Raw genomic sequence first — 18,771 nt, forward strand, 5'->3', positions numbered from 1 at the left:
AATATATATTTTGAGAGCACCATAACTTAAATCAATATTTTTCTCGAAATCTTTAAAATCAAATCATACCAAAAATAATATTAAAACCACATGAATTTCATATATAATTTAATTCCACAAAACCCCAATACCATAAAATAATTTCCACAATGCATAAATTTATATAAATGCATTTTTTATTAATCAAAATAAATTCACAAATAAATTCCATAATAAATCAAATAATATTACTTTTACAATTCGTTTAAATATCAAATTGTCATAAAATCTAGATTTCCATAATTTATCAAAAATCATATATTTCAATTTATTCAAATATGGGCATCAAAATTTAATTCACAATTTATCTAACAATTAACATAAAATAAAAACATTCAAATATTAAAATATCACAATATAATTAATTTGGCTCCCAAAATTAATTTCGAAGGTGGATCACTCACCTCGAGCACGCAATTAACCCAACATCCTCCATGGGATCAATTCCACGACGCACATGTGCTCCTAGAACAACAATATTACACAACTCAAATAAATTAATATTTTATTCGGGTAAATAATACCTGGTACCTGGGGGGTTTAACACAAACGTTGAGTAATATACTGAAATGAAGCTTATGGAATGAGGATTATGAATCTGGTCTTACTTCCCAGAGATCGTACCCGAGGTGGCCGGAATCTCGCCGAAAAGCTCTCGGATTTCAAGTCCTTGATTCTCTCAATCTGTCGTGAATTGGAGGAAAACGAACTCGGATTTGGGTTTAGGGAGGTCGAATTAGTGGGAAAAGATGGACGGTGCAACTGGAAACTCGCCGAAAAGTCGATTTCCCGACGAGCCACCGTGGTCATTGGAATCTGCCACCGCCAGCGGCGCGTCCGGTGGCCACTGACCGTGATTTTTGGTGGGCAGGTAGATCAGGGAATGGGTAACTCAACGGGACCCACGGTGAGGCAAATAGAGGTCGAAATGGAGAGAAATCTGGGTTTGAAGTAATTAGCAACGCCGTCGGAAAAAGTCTCGATCCGGATGCATTGGCGGTTGGTTGGCCGTGATTTTTGGCTGGCCGGCCGATTTTCAGGTGGGCTTCAAGGGTGGCGCGTGTATTGTTCTGGTGGCTGAAAATGGGTGAACGGCAGTTGGCCGATTGGGTTTCTATCTCTAACTCTTTCTCTCTCTCTTTCTCTCTCCTCCTTCTCCTTCTCTCTCCTCCCTCCCCTTCTCAGCCAGTCAAACCGCCCTTAGGTGCCACTGTGCACTCACGGGTGGGTCCATTTTTTTGACATGTGGCACCACTATTCACACACATACAGATCCATGAATAGTAAATGTTGTCTCGGAAAAACTTCACAGCTCCGCAACTTTCAAACCACATGTCCAAATCGGACGTGCTGCTAGTCTATAAACTCATATCGACGAGTACTTCACAACCAAGCATGATTCAAAGCTCAACTTTGCATGAGGAAAAAGTCAACTCCGGCACCCCTTAGACAATTTGGACCTCAACTTGTTTTGCTCATAACTTTCAGACCGTAGCTCCGTTTTCGACGTGCTACTAGTCTATGAACTCATGACAACGTGTACTTTTTAATGGTACCTCAGTCAATGTGAAATTCCATCGAAAGCAAAAATTCAACATTTAACCCCTTTTCGGTCAACGACGATCAAACCCGGTCAACCTTGGTCAAACTTTAGAAATTCCAATGTACTTTGGGACGGGGTGTTACACAAATACCATCATGTCTTTAAACTATGGGAGGAAGTTTGAATATAAAATCCATTATAATGCACTCTGATTTCCATTCTAGGATGGGTAAAAGCTGTAGAAGTCCAAAAGGCTTTTGCCTTTTTGCCTTCACTTGCTAGCAAACGAAACATTTGAATACATATTTAGCAAATTCTCTTTTCATTTCTGACCACCAATAATACTCTTTTAAGTTATGGTACATCTTGTTACTTCCAAGGTGCACAACATAGGCAAAATTATAGGCTTCTTCTGTTATTTGCCTTTTTAGCCCTTCATTGGTTGGAACATAAAGCATAGAGCCAATCACCAAGGCTTCATCACCTTAAATAGAGAAGTCTAACTGCCCCATTTCTTCAACTTTGTTTTTCATGCTTATCAGGTAAGGGTTGGTCTTCCAGTTAGGCCTCGAGAAGATGATCCATAAGTATTAGTCGTAGTCGAAAGCTAGCAAAAAGTGCTCTTGAAGTATGCATCCACAAATTAGCAAACAACACTCGTAACTCAACCATCAAAGTAAGCTGTACTTTCTACACATAGGCCAAGGAGCCTGTAGACTTTCTACTTATTGCATTAACTACCACATTTTCCTTACCTAGAGGGTAGTCAATAGTGCAACCATAATCCTTGAGCAACTCCATCCATCTCCTTTACCTTAAGTTCAACTCCTTCTGAGTAAATAACTACTTATGACTCTTATGGTCGGTAAAGATCTGACAAGCAGCTCCATATAAGTAATGCTTCCAAGCATTCAATGCAAAGATAACTGTAGCAAGCTCGAGGTCATGAGTAGGATAACTTAGCTTGTGCTTCTTCAAATGCTTAGAAGCATAAGTTATAACTCATAATTCTCTAAAAAATCCATCCATCAAATCAAAATGAAAGTTAGAACTTAAATCTAATTTCGTCAAACAAAATAATGAAAGTTAGAACTTAAATCTAATTTCGTCAAACAAAATTCCAACGTCACAAAGTTGAAACTGAGATTGTTCTTTTTGCCTCCGATTACACTCCTAGTACTTGCAATTATAAGATCCATGCTCCTTATTGATTATCCAAATTTCTTACCATGACGAGCAACTTTCTTTTAAGCAAATTCATCAAAGTCATGAAACAAAAATTCTCATACTTAATTTAATGGAGTGCTTTTGATTGCTTATAAGGCCTAACATAATCTTTGAGATTGTCAGCGCCAAAGAGTAAGAATGCAAAATATCAAGTCCGAAACCTCTTAACACCCCACATTTCATTTTTGAGAAACCCCAAATTCTTTTAATTTTAAATAGACTCCAAGAATCCACACCTCAAGTAATAAAGAAATTTAAATCTTAATTATAACATCACAACCAAATACTAAAAACTAATTACTAGATCTTCAAATTATAAGGAAACATTCATCACTTTCTAACTATAACCCAAAAACTTTATTCCTTAGAAAGCTAAGTTATCACCAAGAATATCACCACCTTAAATACATAAACATTGTTCAATGTTAGACCCTTAATCTCGAAGAAGATGAACTATCAAAGTTAAGATCCAAAACCAACACCCAAAAATAGATGTCATAAAACCAATTTATGAAATTTACAGCTCAATTCTCAACAACTTTTCCCACACAAGATCACTAAAATGCATCTACCAATCTTGATCTATACCAGGTTCTAATATCAAGATTTTAATTTATAAGAAATAAAAACAACTATCCTTAAACATCTAAGTAGGTTAAAAGAACCCTCCTGTGGTTATGGAACTTTCCAGATAACATCCCAAAAGAACTTGATTATCCTGGCTAGTGCAATATATTCACGAGAAATAAAAGAGTATGTGGTCCTTGAGGCAATAAAATATGTTCATCACTACCATGCATAAATAATGTGCATATCACAACATTGGGGCTTACTTGTACCTCCTGCCTGGTTATAGCATACACCCTACGTATAAAAGATGGTTGTCCCCTTTGAACTCTCCCTCTAGCTGCAAATGCAGACTGCTATCCAATATTGATAGAACCGCCTGAAGTCTGACCTATCTATGTATCTTGTCTTTCATACCACCAGTTCGTTGTTGGAAACAAATCTACTGACACTGAGTGCTCGATCCTGAGGCTCTAGCCTAGCTGTGTCCATGATAGGGGCAATTGTTTTTGAAGTGTCTTGATTGCCTGCATGGAAAGCATGATCCATTGCATTGGTATAGTGTATTATGAAACATGCCATAAAGGCTACATGTAGAACAAAAGTTACTTTGGCTTGCAGATCTCTGGAAATGGCCATTACCACTATTCACTGATTGAACTCTTGAACCCTGGGTATGTCCACCTCTGTGGAATCTATTGTCCTTGGGGCTTTGTCTACCTCTTCTATATCATCCACCATTCAATGATCTTGAGCCAAAGCTGCTCCGTTTAAATGATCTCTAGCTGTGGGTCCCTAAAGACATGCCATCATATGGTTGACATTTAGACCTGTACATCAAGGTCTGCCCCTCTACCTCCAAGGCAACATCTCTTATAGATTCATTCATGGGGTGAATGGCACTTGAGATGGTTAACACTATAGGCTCACTCAAACCATTAAGAAACCTTTTTTTCTTACTAATGTCATCGGCAACCAAGTTGGAGCAGAACTCTAATAGCTGCCTGAATCTCCACGTACTTAGAAATTGTCATGTTACCCTAAGTGAGTATCTCCACTCTAGCCTTTTAGTCTTAACAAACATTGGAGGGTAGAACTCAATATGAAAAGTAGTCTTAAATTGTGCCCAAGTGTGATGTCTCCTGGTCCTCTCATATATCCACCACTTCCTCGCATTTCCCTCTAGCATGAAGCTAGCTATCCTGACCCTTTCCTCATCCAAGCATTACATACTCTTATCTAGGATTTTCTCCATTCAACTAGCTAAGCTCAAACAGTAACAGGGCCTGTGGAGCTATCTGATGAGAATCCGCTCGTACCTGTACAACCGACTACCCATTGGGGTGCTGATCCTATATAAATAAAGACGGGACCACTCACGAGGGCACAAGCTAAGAGATTCAAGGACAACCTAGTTAGCTTCATATAACATGTGAGTCAAGTTCAAGAGGGCATGGCAATACTCAAAGATCCAAAGCTCGTCTTATGCATCCAAGTTATGAAGGCTGAAATGGACTTGGCAAGCCTTTTTGGTGCTTTTATGTACTCTGGGCAGCAAGGAATGAATTAAACACTTTATGAACTCAATTGATGTCACTAAGAAGCCATGAAATCATATCAAGGCAGAGGCAAAAGCATCCAAATTCAATCTATGCGCATAAGCTTTCTTTTTGGCTGAAAATGCTTATTTTGGTGCTGGCTTTGACTTCTTTTGTTGATTAAGCAAGTTTGACTTATTCCAATCGAGGGGAAACATGTGGGAATCAATATTAATCCTATTTGGCATCCTACATGGCATATGGGAGCTGATTTGGAGCCTAAACTAGTTGGTGATTGGTTAAAGATAGCTTAGTTTGAAAACTAGTCAACTAGTTTCCTAATTTGAATATTTGACTTTTATTTTAGGAACTAGTCTTTATTTATTTATTTGCTGGACAAATTACTTTAGGAAAGTTAGAATTTTATTATTTTGATTGTAAATTAATTAATTCCTATTTCAAAATTAGGGAATTAATTAATACAAATTAGATTAGGAAAGGGTGTGAAATTTGGCAATTTCCTTTTGTTCACCAATGTTGGCTAAACATAATTATGATCTAGGCTAATATAGTAAGGGTTTAGAAGCAAGTTGACCTACGTTCTTATCATTTGGTATCAGAGACAAATTTTGTTCAGGTTTGATCTATCTTATTTGCTTTATTTTATTTTATGTTATTTTGCAATTTTAACATTAGGTTTAGGTTGTTTCCTATCTATCCATGTTCTATATATTAAAAAAAAAAAAAAACACAAAAGTTTTTTCATAATTGAATTTGTTTCCTTGTTTTAACCAAATTTTTGCTTTCTAGTTTGTTGGTTATTTTGCATAATTGTTCTTGGTAATTTGGTTTATTGTTGATTTTTCTTTGCGGTTATGATCTTAATTAGTTGCATTCATATATTCCCAAAAAAAAAAAAAACCTACAAATTTTTGCAATTTGACTTTTGTTGAAAGTTGTCTCGGGTTTAGTGGAATTTTGGCATTTGGAATTGTAATTTTGGCGTTGATTCTTGCTACTGGAGTTGTGTTTAAATTCTGTGAGTGATTTAAAAATAAAAATGAAGAAAAAGCGAAAGATATAAAAAAATAAGAAATTATTGTACAAAGGCTGGTTTTTGGTAGCTTATTATTGGGGATTTTTTGTTTCGAGAAAACACGATTGTAATTATTGAGTTGCTGATTATTTATTCAATACTTGATTGCTGGATTTTGAATTTTGAGTGCTTAAATTGTTTGGATTAAAATTGGTAAAATAATTGAGACAAAGACTTGAATTATGAAAACTACAACCAGCAACTACTCCATATTTTGTTCAAATTGATTCTTGTTTGTTGTTTGAAACTCTTCTATATATTTTATCCTTGAATTTTAGTTTCTGAATATTCTGGTATGCTCCTTGCTAAATCTGAAAATTTACTTCGTTAATTTTACCTTTGTTTTGGTTAGTTAGGCCGAGACTAGGTTATATCAATTCACTCGGTATTTGCTTGCTTTTTGTTGCTGTTTTATTGATAAGTTTAATTTAGCCATACTTGTGATCTAATTACTGTTTTGAGTGTGTTTTAATAAAACTTAGAGATAATTCTTTGAGTGGAAAAATACTACAGAGTGTGAGCTCGAAAGAGGGTTAAAACCTGAAGCTAGGTGCAAGCACGAGTGTTGAGACCTTGTTTGAGTGAAACACATGACAAAGTGAATTTGGTGAGGATTTTTGTATTATTTTTTCTAACATGACATATTCAAGGATGAGAAGAGGAGATGGTTCATTAAGGAATATAGAAGAGGAATCCATAGGGTTCAAGGGTGAATCTCGAGCAACGGGAAATGGAGGTGAATCTACCGATATGTTGGCGGTTTTAGAGCAGCGTTAAAGGATGAATGCTTGCTTTGATCAACTAGATCAAAGGATGGATAGGTTTAAAACATCACAAGATGGGCCGAATCAAAGATAAGAATTTCATGGAGGCCAAGGTCGAGGTCGAGGAGGCTGTGGACATTTTAGGGAGGAATTTGAAGGAGGTAATTTTGGAGATAACCTCAAGGAGGAGTTTGAAGATATCTTTGCACTCCACTTTTGAAAAGAGGCCAGGGAATCATGTTAAGGCAGAACCAAAAGCATTTAAATTCCACTTGAGCGCATGACTCCTCTTATTGGCCGAAAATGCTCATTTTGGTGCTGACTTTGACTTCTTTTGTTGTTCAAGCAAGTTTGACTTATTCCAATCAAGGGGCAACTTATGGGAATCATTATTAATCCTATTTAATATCCTACATGGCATATGGGATTTATTTGGAGACTAAACTAATTGGTGATTGGATAAAGACAGCTTAGTTGTCAACCAGTCAACTAGTTTCCTCATTTGAGTTTGACTTTTGATTTTAGAAAACTATCTTTTATTTTTGATTTTATTTGTTTCTTTGCTACACAAGTTAACTTAGGAAAGTTGATATTTCATTATTTTAATTGTAAATTAATTAATTCCTAATTCAAAATAAAGGAATTAATTAATCCAAATTAGATTAGAAAATGATTGAAATTTGGCCAACATCATTGTTTCCTTATCACTATGGCCAGTTTTAACCAAGTGTTTTAGGGTTTTGTTTTGTGAACCTTAGCCTATTTAAAGACTTATTTTCTTAATAAAATTCAGTACATTATTCATACAGAAAAATATTTGTAAGAAAGAATTCTTTTTGATCTCTTTGAACACCTAAAACACTTAATAGAAATTAAGCGCTTTAGTTTGACTTATCAATACGACATCCATCACCTATTATGGCGTCTTCATCATATATCAAGGTGTCTAATCATAAGTCAATTAAGGTTGAGGTTTCCATTAGAATTTGAACATAATTAAGATTCGGACTAATATAATATGGGTTTAGGAGCAAGTCGACCTAGGTTTGTATCATTTGGTATCAGAGCCGAATTTTGTTCAGGTTTGATCTATCTTATATGCTTTATTTTGTTTCATGTTAATCTAAAATTTTAGAATTAGGTTAAGGTTGCTTCTATCTTCTTCACGTTCTGCATTAAAAAAAAAAAAAGATTTTTCTTCATAGCTGAATTTGTTCTTTATTTTATCTAAATTTTTGCTTCCTAGTTTGTTGGTTATTTTACATATTAGTTCTTAGTAATTTGGGTTATTGTTGAATTTTATTTTCTGTTTTAATCTTAAATTAGTTGCATTCATACATTCAAGGAAAAAAAAAAAAAAGAGGAGTTTGAGAACATATTGCATAAAATCTACAAATGTTTGCAATTTGTTCTTTTTAAAAGTTGGTCTTGGGTTTGGCGGAACTTTTTGGTGTTGGAATTGCAATTTTGGGTGTTGATTCTTGCTAAAGGAGTTGTGTTTTATATTCTGTGAGTAATTAAAAAAAAAAAAAAGAGAAGAAAAGCTAAATAATAAAAAAAAATACTGCACAAAAAGCCGGTTTTGAAGTTTGGAAGGTTTGAATATTGTTTGCTTGAGAATTGTTGGAGTTGCTTTTATTTCATTCAATATTTGGTTGCTGGATTTTAAATTTTGAGTGCTAAAATTTTTTGGATTAAAATTGGTAAAGGATTTGATACAAAGACTTAAATGGACAAGAACAACAACCAACAACTACTCCATATTTGATCGAGTTGTTTCTTGTTTGTTGTTTAAATCTCTTTTCTAAATTTAATCTTTAAATTTTGGTTTCTTTGTATTCTGGACCAGTATTTATTGATCCCAAAATTTCATTGGTATTTGACCTTGTTTTTTATTAGTTGGGCCAAGATTAGGTTTTATCAATTCACTCGGCATTTGCCAACTACGTGTTATCAATTCACTTGGTATTTGCTTGCTTTTTGTTGCTGTTTTAATTGATAAGTTTAATTAAGACATACTTGTGATCTAGCTTCTGTTTTAAGTACGTTTTAATAGAAATTTGAGATATTCTTGTGAGTGGGAAAATGGCAAGAGAGTGTGTGCTTAAAAGAGGGTTAAAAGCCAAAACTAGTGTTCAAACACGAGTGTCGAGATCTTTTGAGTGAAACACATGAGGGAGTGATTTTGGTAAGGATTTTTGCATTATTTATATTAACATGGCAGATTCAAGAATGAGAAGAGGCGATGGTTCATTTAGAATTAACAAAGAGGAATCTATTGGGTTCAAGGGTGATTCTCGAGCATTGGGAAGTGGAGGTGAACCTACCACCATGATGGTGATCTTGGAATAACTCCAAAGGATGAATGCTCATTTTGATCACCTAGATCAAAGGATGGATATGCTAGAAACATCATAAGATGGGCCAAATCCAAGGGTGGAATTACATGGAGGTTGAGGATGAGGATAAGGAGGTCGTGGATAGCCTAAGGAAGAATTTGAGGGTGGTAATTTTAGAGATAATTTTGAAGAGGAATTTGATGATATTTATGCTCTCCAAGGAAAGCAAAACTATGGGAGGTAGGTTCTAAGTGAAGATGATGACCTTAGAAACATTAAAGTCAACATACCACCATTTTTTGGCAAGAATGATCCGGAAGCCTATATAGAATGGGAGGAGCGTATGGAGATGATTTTTGATTGCCATAAGTATTCTAAGGCAAAGAAGGTGAAGTTGGCTACTTTAGAATTTGGACATTATGCATTCCAATGGTAGAGTAATGAGTAAAGTACCTGAAGAAGAGTTGGAGATGAACCTATTACTGCTTGGCGACAAACGAAAGGTGCCATCAGAAAGAGGTTTGTACCAAATCATTATCATAGGCTGCTACCTCAAAAGCTTCAATCATTGACTCAAGGAAGTATGACCATGGAGGATTACTATAAAGAAATGGAGATGCTCATAATGGGGTTGAGCATGAATGAGGATCAAGAGGCAACCATGGCATGTTTTTTAGGTGGTTTGAATCATGAGATAGCAAGCCAAGTCGAGTTACAATAATATACAGAATTGGAGGAGATGCTTCATGTGGCCATCAAGATGGAAAACCAATTCAAGAGAAGGGGTAGAAGCTCATAGTTTGGAGGTTTATCTGATAGTGGGAGGACTAATTCAAGTGTTTGGAGAAACAATCCCACCTATGAAGCAAAGATAAAATCGAAGCAAGGAGATGAGAGCACCAATATGCCAAGGAGAGATGCTAAGGCTGAACCTACTCAAGCGCACAAATCTAAAGGTAAATCTGATTCTACACCTTCAAGAATTCGTGATATTTTGTACCAATAAAAAACTTAGCAAAAAAGCCTTTATTCTCAATGGGATTTAGATATTTGCTATCATTATAGAAATCTTCTTAAATTTGACCTTTTAATTAGTCACCATAACAAAAGACTTAAGCTAATTCAACTTGATGTCATCCTTCTCATTGAAAAGAGTAGCAGTTAACACCTTCAAATTACATCCAAACTTCCAAATGTAATAAAGCTTGACCTAAGTTGAAAATGAAAAAAAAATTTCTCATTATGGTAAGAGATACTTCTTACCAAAATCCTTATCATGGTCCATGAAATTGATATAATAGGAGAAAAGTTTCAAGATGTTTCATTCACACTACTAACTTCATCATACAAAAAAAGGTTCAATAAATATAAATAGTGGTGTTTCTTAATTTATTAAAATTGATAAATTTCTTGCTAATCTCAAAGAGGTTATGAACAATATTCATAGAATATAATACCTAAAAAATATAATAATGCATATGATTCTTAGTGACCATCATATAACACTTTTGTAAATGCTTGAAGTCCTTATATAACAATTAACTGCAGTAGTATTGTAATTATTTGGTATCTCCGATGGACCGATTTTCAAATCCATATATAGCCTTGTGAGAGTCAAATATTATCATAATCTTTTGTCACTTCTGATAATTAGTTTATTTAATTTTATCATAGCATTCACAGGCAGAGTATTAGGGGTGCTTTCAGCTGCGAAATATCAAAAGATAAGAATGTCACAAAGACTATGCAAATGCTATCTTCCCAGCCCCCTCAATCATATCAAAAAATATAATATTGCTAGGGCCCTCGTAGAATAAAAAATACCCATACATGGGCCAAGAATAGTCAACTAAATCACCAAAATCAAATGTATTGAACTAAGTCACCAATAGGGTAACTAAAAAATTGTGATTCATGGTATTTAATCAAGTTCCACTACCAAGTATCCTGTCAAGTAATTAAACCACCAACAAATATGGACCTTGGTACAAAATTAGGAGAGAATATGAGTTACATTTGCAATTTCATAAAATAGACAAGCTAAATTTTATGATAGGTATATACTTAGCATCCTAGCCACTATGCCTACTCTAAGTTGATAGCCATAAATTAAACAAATTAAACCTCATTATAGGTGAGTACATAAAATTACATTTATTATGTCAACTTCTATTACATTAGCAATTTAATAATATGGACAAATAAAGTTTCACGATAGGTGAGTACTTAAAATTCCACACCACTATGCCAACTAGACACTAAGCCTCATGACAATTCATGGTTTGGACATAAAAAGATTTTACAATAGGCAAGCACTTAGCCAATTCTCACCACTATGTCAAACACAGTATAAAACTTTTCAATGGGGAATTTACATAAAAAATATTTAATGTGGACCTTGGGCTTTTTTATTATTTTTATTTTTTTTAAACTAAGTTGGAAACGAAGATAATTTTCCATAACAGATAAATCAATCAATAAATAAAAATATATATAAGATAGATAAGAAAAATAAACAAGGTTTTTTTGTCGACGTCAACATCAGCAGATGACACGTCGTGTTGACATTAGGTTGACGACGTCAACATATGACATAACCAATGCCCAAACGACAGGTGATTTTTCCTATGTTATTTAGCCAACTAGGTCAGGTTTAACCCAATTTCACTGTAAATTGGTCGCGGACCTGTATGATCGACACACCCAAATCCACACTTTCTAGTCACCAAATTCTTTGAGTCAAGTAGGATTGTTTCGTATGGGCTTGGTAATCGAAATTATTTGGTCAATTTCGACTAATCTCCTACAAAAAAAAAAAAAAAAGCCCAAACCCACATATATATAATCACAGGTACACTTGTTTTTTATGAATTTGAATTTTTTTTTTAGACTAAATTGGAGGTGCAAAAACTCTCCATTCAAAACTAAAATCAATTATCCACAATACCCAATTCTTAATTCATGCAAAAAGTAATTTTTTTTCCCATAATTTTGCAAAAATACGATCTATTGTATAATTGGAATTCGATATCGTATAATATGTATACACTTATACAATCAAAGGGCTCCAGTTAAAAAATAATAATAATAAAAGGAAATCAATTAATAAAACTCAAAAATCACTCTCAATATCGATATAGTAAAAGGATTCGAATACTTCTATAACATAAAAAGCATAAAATACAGTTATAAATCTTTGTGTGTGGCTCTGATATCAATTGTTAGTGCTACCACAATATGAACAATTGAACATGCATCAATTATAACACTGTATTTTCAAGATCTACAGAAAATTAAAAATGTATTTAATGAAATTACTAACCTTTTATATGCAGCCATTGAATAATCATAAATTCTTCAATCTATAAAACAAATAACAATGTGACAGGAGCAGTGTCTAATGGACACACTCCTTTCTAACATTTCTCCCTCAGATTTTCACCAAATAGGTATCAGTAGTACCTCAAACCCTTATTTCTCTATCGTATATATCATACTAATTCTCCGATAAATTATTTCCAATTTATTTATCTACATATATGTATATGTACAAAAAAATTAATAATATAATAATAGTAATAATAATATAATATATAATAAATAATAATAATGATATAATAATAAAAGCAGAGAATAAGCTAATTAGGCTATTAGAGATAACAAGTCCTTAAGTCCAATGGGCCAACTGAAGTATTACAAAGAATATGTACCTAAAGGCTCTACTAAAAATGTTCAATGAGCAAGCCAGTCCCATTACTAATATAGACATGCTTTATAAGTGGGTTACATGATTATGACTAGTCCACATAAAATATAAAATAAATGAAGCAGATTATACTGGATTCCCATATTGAGATAATTTTTATCACGCATTTTAATTCTTCAACTCATTGGGTGCTACACAGCCTCCATGGATTGAACCAGGCTCATCATTATCTAGTTTTAGATATTGATCAGTATTGTCCACTATTAAAGCAGCTTTGTTAAAGAATTTGTATATCAGAGAAACAACATCAGCCTAAATATATGAATCACAGCTAAGAAATGAGTTATATCATATAAGCTATGGTATATTATATAATAAATAGTTGATATTTTGGTGTCTATATATATATATATATGAATCACAATTTAAAATAAAACAAAGTTTAAAATAAATATCCTAAAGATATATCTAATATAATTTATGACTAGCCCTTTTCATAGTTGGCCTAAATATAATTTATTAATTTGACATCAAAAGTATTATAATCATCCTCTTTACTAGTTTTACAAATTCATCATCATCCTCCCAATTGTTATAGGAGTGCAACACGTTTGAAATTAAACTAGCTATAGCTTAACAATATATCAAATTAATGTAAGATATTTTGTGTGCACTAGCCATAATCATGTGATTCACTTACAAAGTTTGTAGGTGCTAGTAATGGGACTGGCTTATTTATTGACATTTTCAATGTTAGAGAAACATGGCAATTGATTAGCCATGAACAATCTAAACTAGAAACCATGAACAAGGCAAACCCGAGACCAAGTGAGGTGCTTTGGCCAAGGGGTCACTTTCATAGTTTGTTTTGTATTTTGTTTTATAATTTGTTAAAGCCAATTTTTTGTGTAGTCTAGGCTTGTTTAGTTGGTGCACAAAGACACCAAAATGTGTTAATGAAAGTATATTAGACAAATTAGGATTTTAGGAAGTCTAAGCACCTTGATGACATGGAAAGCACCTTGGTGACAAGGATGGTGACATGGCAGCTACTTGGTGACATGGATGATACGAACTTCGGATGAGCTGCTCCTAAACCCGTATTATATTAGCCCTGATCACGATTAAGTTCAATTTCTAATGGATTGACCTCAACCCCTAACCAACCTCTGATTAGAAACCTTGGTTTCATGAAGACGACACAATAGGTGATAGGTATCCTATTGATAAGTCAAAAATAAAACACTCACTCTCTAATAATGTTTTAGGTGTTCAAAGAGAAGAAAGAGAAATTCAATCCTATAAAATAAATTCTGTATGAATAATGTAATGTATATTATTGACATAACAAGCCCTTAAATAGGATAAAAAGTTACAAATAAAACCCTAATTAACTAGGTAAAACCGCCCACCAAAGAATACGAAACCTAGCTTGGTCGAAATTCACCTCATTTCCTAATCTCATTTGGATTAAATAATTCTTTTATTTTGAATTAGGAATTAATTAATTAACAATGAAAATAATAAAATAATAACTTCCATAAGTTGATTTTTTTAGAAAACAAATAAATGGAAACCAAATAAAAGACTAATTTTCTAAAACAAAAAGTCAAAATCAAATTAGGAAACTAGTTGACTAGTATGGCTACTGTATCTTTAACCAATGTCCAACTTGTTTGGGCTCCCAATTAGCTTCCATATGCCATGAAGGATGCCAAATATGATTAACAATGATTCCCACACGTTGCCCCTTGATTGTAATAAGTCCAACAAGAAAAAAAGTCAAAGTCAACAGCTAAACAACATATTTTCGACCAAACTGAGATGCTGTCTATACAAGTCCTTTTTAGATGCTTTTGATTCTATCTTTTCTGGATTTCATGTCCTCTTAATGATATTCATTGAGTTCATGGAGTGTTGGAACCATTCCTTGCTGCCTGGAGTCCAAATTTGCATGAAAACAGCTACCGGGCTCCGTATCGGCCTCCACCACTTGGATACTCAAAACATGTCTTGTATCTTCAGGCATTGTCAAGCCCTTTTGAGAATTAATTACTCTTTGTATAAAAGCATTTAGGTTATCCTTAAATCTCTTAGTTTGAGCCCTAATAATCTGCCCGATCTTCATCCGTATTGGGTCAGCACCCCAGCAGGTAGGGGGTTGTGTGGGCGCTGGCAGATTCTCATCATTCCCCTTCTCTTGAAAAGAATTTGCCCTTAAACCAAAGTGATCATTTGCAGAAAAAGGAGATAAGTTAGCAACATTAAATGTGGCACTACATTATGCTCACTCGGCAAATCAAGTTTGTAAGCTTGGACTTGAAAATATCCATCTCCACGTGGCATAAGCTTGGACTTTCTTTGTTCGGAAAACCTTTCCTTTCTTAAATGCAACCAAACCAAATCTCCAGGATCAAATACTAACACAAAAAAATCTAGAAATACATGATCATTATGCTAAAAATTACACTTTTTAAAGTTAGCGAATAATCTCTTCTAAATTTTAAATTTCCACTAAGTAAAGCTCTCAACAATGCAGATAAAGTTCTATGCAACAAAAGCATCTTAAAATAAGCATCTTTATAAATCATAACCAGAAATGGTTTCTTATTCAAAATTTCTTTATTAACATCACCAAATCTAAGATAAAATTTTTCCATTTTCTTTTCTTTTCTTTCTTTTTCTTTCCCACTCATGGTGTCACTTTTTCCACTCTCACTCTCGAGCTTTGCTCTCTCTTTCTCTCTCTCAACTTTCTTTCTTTCTTTCCCCTCAAGTTTAAGTTTAGGACACTTACCTGGTTGATTTTATTCAGCCTTGCCTCCTTGGATTGGTGTTGTTTCCGTGGGTGCCATACTAGTCCTTTCTTTGAGCTTTTCGGCCTTCTTCCTTTGTTCTATTTGAAGTTTATCTCTAAATACATTCTTTGAAGTTAATGGTTCCAGCTTAACCTCTTTCCCTTTAGGTTTAAATACAATGGAATTCTCTCTCCTATAATGTATGGCATCCTTATCAAATTTCCATGGTCTACCCAATAAAATATGACCCGCATGCATAGGAACAACATCACACAATACAACATCCACATATTTATCAATGCTGAATTTTACTCTGTCTTGTTTATTTATTTTCATCTCACCACTATCATTAAGTCATTGTAATCTATATGGTTTGGGATGTTTAATTGTTGCTAAGCCTAATTTATCAACCACAATGTTACTAATTACATTTGTACCACTACCACTATCAATTATCATACTACAAATCTTACCTTGGATTTCACATCGGGTGTGGAAGATGTTTTCTCTTTGAACTTGATCCTCATCTTTGTATAGACAGATTCGGCTTTGGACTGAATTTTTGGCCGATTGTAGCTTTCTTCATCTAGTTTCGGTTTTGGCTTGAAGTCATATGTTGGATTGCTTCTCCAAGCACTTGGATTTGATCTTCTGCTATTGAAAACACCCCGAAACCATTAGACTACACCCCTCCTCTTGAATTGATGCTTTAATTTAATAGCCGCATGTAATATCTCCTCCAGTTCCACATATTGTTGCAATTCTAGTTGATTGGCTATCTCACAATTCAAACCACCCAGGAACCTTGCCATTGTTGTTTCTCTATCTTCATTCATGCTTAACCTCATCATAAGCATCTCCATGTCCTTGTAATAATCCTCCACAAACCTATTTCCATGAGTTAAAGATTGAAGCCATTGATGCAGCAACTTATAATAGTGTAATGGTACGAATTGCTTCCTCATGCATCATTTCATTTGTCGCCATGTAGTGATCAATTCATCACCTACTCTCCTTGGGGTGTTTTATTCATTAGTCCATCATTAGAGTGCATAATGTCCAAACTCCATTGCTGCCAATTTCACCTTCTTAGCCTCCTAATAGTTATGGAAATCAAAGATCATCTCCATTCATTTCTCCCATTCTAAGTAAGCTTCCGAGTCACTTTTTCCCATGAAAGGTGGAATGTTTACCTTAATATATCCAAGATCATCATCTACCTCCTCTCTCCTATGCCTTCCATGACCTAGCCTCTCTCGGAGAGCATACGTTTCATCCATTATTTCCTCGAGATCATCTCCAAAAGTTCCCTCTTCGAACTCCTCTCTAGGTCGTCCACGGCCTCCTCAACCTCCATGGAGCCTCAAATTCGATCCACCACGAGATGTTTCTAATTTGTCCATCCTTTGATTTATATGGTTAAATTAAGCATTCATCTGCTGCAATTGTTCCAAGATAGATCTCATATCTGTTTGCTCACCACTCCCCGTAGCTCGGGAGTCACCGTGGAATCCTACGGATTCTTCTTCATTAGTTCTTGGTCGTGCATCTCCTCTCCTCAACCTCGAATCTGCCATGTTAGTATAAACAATGCAAAATAAAATAAATTCTCACCAAAAATCACTCATTCATGTGTTTCACTTAAACAATGTCTCAACACTCGTGTTTTCACACTAGTTACGGCTTTTACCCTATTTTAAGCTCACACACTCTTGCCTTTTTCCACTCAAAGAATTAACTCAAATTTCTAATTAAAACACCCAAAAAACATGATCAGGTCACAACTATGTTTTAATTAAACTTATTAACAAAGCAGTAGCAAAAAGCAAGCAATACCACTGAATTAACAAAACCTAGTTTTTGGCTTTTCTAGGCAAATTAACAAGAAAATTTTGGAATTAATAAGAACTAGACCAAATGGTAAGAAATTAAGGATTCAAGAATAAAAATTTAGAAAAAGAATTTCAAACACGAACAGGAATCAATTCGAACAAAATTAAAGAATAATGTTGGTTGTTATTCTTGTAATTCTAGTTTTGTATCAAATCATTTAACTAATTTTAATCCAAATAATTTAAGCACCCAAAATTAAAATATCCAGCAACAAAAATAATTCTCCAGCAACTCCAAATATTGAATAAATAATCAACAAATCAGCAGCCCCAAGAAATTTCCAGCAACAAATTTCAACACCAAATTCAAAAAACTGATTTTTTTTTTTTTTATATTCGGCTTTTTCTTCTTCTTCTTCCTCTTTTTTTTTTTTTTTACTCACAGAACATAAGACAACTGCAGTAGCAAGAATCAACACCAAAATTGCAATTCCAACACCAAACAATCACCAAACCCGTGACTTCCCAAACAAAATACAAATTGTGCAGTTTTTTTTTTTTTTAATATCTGTTTGGCTTTTCTTTCTTTTTTTTTTTTGAATATCTGAATGCAGATATTTAAGACTAAAATAGCAAAGAAAAATCAACAAAAACCAAAATTGACAAGAACAATGATGAAAAGCAACCAACAACTAGGAAGCAAAAAATACAATAAAACGAGAAAATCCTAATTTAACTAGGAATGAAACTTTTTTTTTAAGATGTAGAGCATGTATGACGATAGAAACAACCTTAACCTAATGCTAAAATTTCAGATTACCACAAAAAAAAATAAAGTAAATGAAGATAGATCAAACTTGAACAAAATTAAGCTCTGATACCAAATGATACGAATCTAGGATGACCTGCTCCTAAACCTGTATTATATTAGCCCGGATAACGATTAAGTTCAATTTCTAATGGATTGACCTCAACCCCTAACCAACCTATAATTAGAAACCTTGGTCTAATGAAGATGCCACAATAGGTGATGGGTATCCTATTGATAAGTCAAAACTAAAACTTTCACTTTCTAATGGTGTTTTAGGTGTTCAAAGAGAACAAAGAGAAATTCAATCTTACAAAATAAATTCTAATAGAACAATTTACTGCATATTATTGATAAAAAAAAAGCCCTTAAATAGGCCAAAAATTTACAAAATAAAACCCTAATTATCTAGGTAAAACATTGATACGAACCTAGGACGACCTGCTCCTAAACCCGTATTATATTAGCCCGGATCTTTAATTAAGTTCAAGTTCTAATGGAATGGACCTCAACC

The sequence above is a fragment of the Ziziphus jujuba genome, chromosome 12 (genome assembly GCF_031755915.1).
Source record: "Ziziphus jujuba cultivar Dongzao chromosome 12, ASM3175591v1".
Taxonomy (NCBI): Eukaryota; Viridiplantae; Streptophyta; class Magnoliopsida; order Rosales; family Rhamnaceae; genus Ziziphus; species Ziziphus jujuba.